General features: G+C 47.7%; 1 long non-coding RNA gene across 1 annotated transcript; it reads right to left on the bottom strand.

Annotated features, from left to right (window-relative positions):
- Positions 1-205: 205 nt before the first annotated feature.
- LOC129037510 (uncharacterized) lies at positions 206-3,933 on the bottom strand. Its single transcript, XR_008502829.1, has 3 exons — positions 3,749-3,933; positions 2,377-2,473; positions 206-2,180 (listed from the first exon to the last, which is right to left on the bottom strand). It is a non-coding gene; the product is annotated as an uncharacterized LOC129037510 (long non-coding RNA).
- Between the last annotated feature and the right edge of the window lie 703 nt (positions 3,934-4,636).

Raw genomic sequence — 4,636 nt, 5'->3', positions numbered from 1 at the left:
CCATGTTGACCTTGCTGATGTCTAACTCCTGACCTCAGATGATCTGCCACCCTCAGCCTCCCAGAGTGCTGGGATTACAGGCGTGAGCCACCACACCCAGCCTAATGAACAAATCTTAAACCTCTGCCCATCTCTTCAAATCTAATTTGTAACTTTTAAAAAAAGTTCATGAGCTGTCAGATTTCTTTATTTTTCCTTTTCCTTTCAATATTTGCTCTCTCTCCTCTCCAGTCTCTCTTTGTCTCTGTCTAACTCTCTCTCTTTGTCTCTTTCTATCTCTCTGTCTTGCTCTCTTCGCTCTTTCTCTTTGTCTTCTGTCTCTGTTTTCTGGCTTAGGAATATCTTAGTAAATTAATACCTAGAATCTGGAGGAGCTATAGACCTCTCCTTTCTGCCTCCCCTCTGAAACTTTCCACTCTGAGCTTAGTGGCCGCCTGAGCCCAACCCAGGCTCAGTACCTCGATGAGTGCAGCACCATTATGTATCACTGTAATTTTCGCCAGCCTCAGAAACTCACAGCTAAGCCTCTCTCCTCATGGTCCTAAATGTAAATGAACATTATCCCTAGCTGGGAAGGCCAGAATCATAAATTTGCTGTGTTTCTGCAAAGCACAACTTTTTAACCAGAAAGATGTACACTCTTTATCTTCTCGGCTGGAGGCATAGAGAGATTTAAAAAGAAAAGAAAGAGAAAAGAGAACACAGGACCCACTGGGAAAGTGGGGATGAGGGGAGAGAGAGAATAAGCAGAAGGCAGGAGAGACAGAGGGTGATTGAAGGAAAAGAGGGGCTGCAGAGAGTCCCACAAGAGCCACAGCCATCTCTCTCATGCCATAGGTAAAAAATTTAACATTAGATTTTTCATTTCACAGACAGATAAACTGAGGATGCTAGGAGCTCAGCAGCAATACGAGGAGAAGCCAGGGTATTATCTAAAATTAAGAACAGCGCAGCCAGGGCAGGGAGAGAGGGAGTGTTGGAGCTCCCTAAGCTCCAGGAACTGAAAAACCACAGTCTGCCTCATCTTTCTCCCTGTCCGCGGAACTGAAATAGCCTCCAAAGCCAAACGGGTTGTTCTGCTGACTTAGCTTTGTGTGGCAAATGCATTTGAAGCTTCTGTAGCTTTCCAGAAAAATAGTGCATTTCCTAAGTAGTAAACACCATAGCTTGATTCATGTTATCAGTTTTGGGGTCCATCTACCCCATAAACCACACATGACTCCACTTTGCTGAAAGAGGAAAGATGGTGCAGTGATGCAGTAATATTAGCAGGAAACAGCCAGATAGGATCTAAATGGGGCAAGAGTGTTGATTTGAGGTTCAGGAGAAGCCTTGTGCCATTTTCCCAACCTCACCATATAAAGCATCGGTGAGGGCCAAAGATAAAAGCTGCTTCCGCCCAGAGCACATTCCCAGGGATCTCCTGGTACAGTCCACAGTACTGATGATCAAAGCAGTAACAGCAGGGTCTTTGCACCACCTAGGCCAACTGAGGGTTCATAAGCTAAACGCGTTCAGCTTTGCTACCCTTGGAGAAATGCTGCATTTTCACTAAAGAGCATTTCCTCTTGCAGAGAGGAGAGCTCGGCCCCCTGCCGGGATAATCACAATAAAGTCTCAGTTGATAAAACGGCCAAGGAGCAGTGTCTCAGGTTTCTCTGGTTTGCAGGTTATCGAGCTCACTTGTGAGCTCCAATCCTTGTGAGTGGAAGCATCTTTCTGAGACGCTGCACCCTCTGCTTTCCACTGTACATTCACGGTGCTGGGCTTGGGGAAGCCAGGGACCAGGACTATGGACTGAGTGCTTCCCACACCCATCACCCCAGGACACATGCTGGAAGATGTTCTCTTTTCTAATAAACCATCTACTAAGAATATCCGTTTGTTATGTTCTCTTTTCTCCTGAAAGTCAGGCGTGGGTGTCTACCTAATGTCCGGGTCCAGTACAGTGTCTTCTGTGTACTGAATGACAGTCGGAGTTTCTCTTCTTCCTGTGGTTTTGTGGGCAGTGTCGTTTTGTGCCGACCTGCTGTCTGGGACTGATGAGCGCTCACCCAGCCACCCTGAGACTCAGTGATGGACAGATGCACCCTGCTTCCTGAGATAGGTGCTGGGACCCACAGGGTGTTGAACAGACCCCTCTGGTCATGAAAATGGCCCTGTGGCAGCCTCCCAGTGACCTGTGTAAACCAAAAATAAAATTCTAAGTCCCCCAACCATCTGAATGGACCCCTCCCCTCAGCCAATGGCCTTCCAAAGTTAACCTGAAAAACTAGTGCAAACCGTGGTGGGAAGGGAGGGTCGAACGTGCCTCATTATTTCCTGCTCCCTTTTGGAACTCAGGCACAACTGACCAGCATTAACATTAAAACAGACCTTAGGACTGACAAAGCTGACTCTTTGTAGCAATAAGACATCAAATTCCAGCTATATACATGGCTGTAGTATAGCATCACATGACAGAGAGCAGGCCCTGAAAAAAAAATCAAAGTATTTTGCCCCAAATTATGTTTATTTGCTGAATCTCAAAATAGTCCTGCAAAACTGTCTCTTGTGGGGAAAATCTATCTTTCAAAGAGAATCCCCTTCCTTTTCGTGGTCCAGGAGATAATTAATTCTGGTAAGAAACATTTACAACCTATTCTCTCTGAAGCCTGCTACCTGGGGCTTCCTCTGCATAATGGGAACCCTGGTCTCCACAACCTCTCATCTTAACCCAGACATTCTCTTCTATTGATTCTAGGTCTTTAGATGATAATACAACTTTTTCAACCAATTGCCAGTCAGAAAATCTTTGAATGTATCTATGACTTGAAGCCCCTGCTTTGAGTTGTCTTGCCTTTCTGGACCAAACCAATGTACATTTTCTATGTATTGATTTATTTCTTATATCTCCCTAATATATATAAAACCAAACTGTAGCCTGACCACCTTGGGCAGGATCTCCTGAGGGCTGTGAGATGGGCTATTGGTCACTCATATTTGGCTCAGAATAAATCTCCAAGTATTTTATAGAGTTTGACTGTTTTTGTAGACACCAGGGACAGGAATTCCTGGCAGAGCAGACCCCTGGAGGCAGCACCCCTGCGGCTGTGCCTGCTTTCAAAAACCCATGGCTCTTCCTTCGTCCCCTCCTCTCTGTCTCTCTGTGACTTGAAGAAGGATGAAAGGTGGCATGCAGGTGGACCACAAGAGTGGGAAGCATCATTCCCACCCGAGAAAGGAAAGAGAACAGAAGACTCCTGATCAGAGCCTTCCTGAGGACTCATCTCCCCTATCCCCAGGGAGCTGAGAACCACCCCCAAGGATTTGGTGGGTCCCCTCCCCAACAGGCCCCTCCACCTCTGGTGAAAGAGCTCTGCCCACTTCTCTGCTTAGTCTGAGCTGATAGGAGGGAAAAGGAGAGCACTGTATGAGCCACAGGTCTCATTACCTCCCCTCATAGCCCAAGGTAAGGGAAGATGGCACAGGAGGGTAGCTTGCAGGGCTGGGGATGTGCCATGGGGTTCCCCTGGCTTCTCTCCCCAGAGGCTGAACCTCCTGGGGGAACATTTGAAAGCCTTAGAGACCAGCTATGGTGCCAAATACTAATGGCCTCAGTTTCCCTTCCTATCCCCCACCTTTGCATGAGTGTGAGTACTCACCCCCCCCCCCCCGTCAACTATGTGACCTTGGGAAGACCCCTCTGAAAGACCTCACACCATTCATGTCAGTCCTCCTTCCCCACCTCCCCACACCATCCACACACCACATGCATCAAGCCCCACAGACTTCAGTCCTCAGCATCCTCGCCGCTCCAGAGGGCTGAGAAAAGGAACCATGCTCTTCACGAGCCACCATACAGACATGGGAATTCCCCTGAAGGTCAGAACCACAGCTCCTTCTCAGCAACTCCTTCTGGCCCCAGGAGTGGGAGGGCTCATCGTCCCAAACAAAACGGAATTGCCTGTGACTCATACCCCGCCCTGCCTATTGAGAAATCTACTTCCGGTGTTGGGGGTGTGGGGTGGTGCGGAACTGGAGCCAGGGAGGGTGTGTGTGTGTGTGTGGGTGTGTGTGTGTGTGTATGTGTGTGTGTTCCTCAGCTTCCTGGCTACTGAGCCTTCTCAAGACCAGAGCTCCCTGGCTTTTCAGAAAACCAGCTCTCAAATCATCTAGATCATCTTTCCCCCTTACTAGGTAGTCCAGTGTGACCCAAAGCCTATTTGGACATTTTTTTTTTTAAAGGAGAAGAAAAAAAGAACTAAGTGAAAACAGAAAATAATTCAGCCACGTGAAGCTGAATTATTATAGCTGCCCCATGTGAGTTGGGAAAGAGAAAGGTGCTTCCTAAAACATGTTAGACGAGGCACTCTGCGGCTTAGTCCCATCCTCCACTCCCCGAAGTCTGCAGCTCTCTCATCATCTTTGCTGCTTAAGTTTTGAGAGGGGCCCAGTGTGCTTTCTGCAAAGCCTGTGCCACTTGCTTCGAAATGTGGCTGTCTCTGGAGGGTTCTCACGAGTCCCACGCTGGATCCCGAGGGCACAGAACTGAAGCTGTTTCAGTTTTTGGTTTGCATGTTGTTACTGTCGCAAAAGGGAAATATCAACTTGGATATTAACAAAATGGAGAAGTGAGACCCACCCTGCGATTTTT

The sequence above is a fragment of the Pongo pygmaeus genome, chromosome 4 (genome assembly GCF_028885625.2).
Source record: "Pongo pygmaeus isolate AG05252 chromosome 4, NHGRI_mPonPyg2-v2.0_pri, whole genome shotgun sequence".
NCBI classification, from domain to species: Eukaryota; Metazoa; Chordata; class Mammalia; order Primates; family Hominidae; genus Pongo; species Pongo pygmaeus.
Note: the sequence above shows the minus strand (reverse complement) of the source record. Positions and strands in the feature narration are given on the sequence as shown.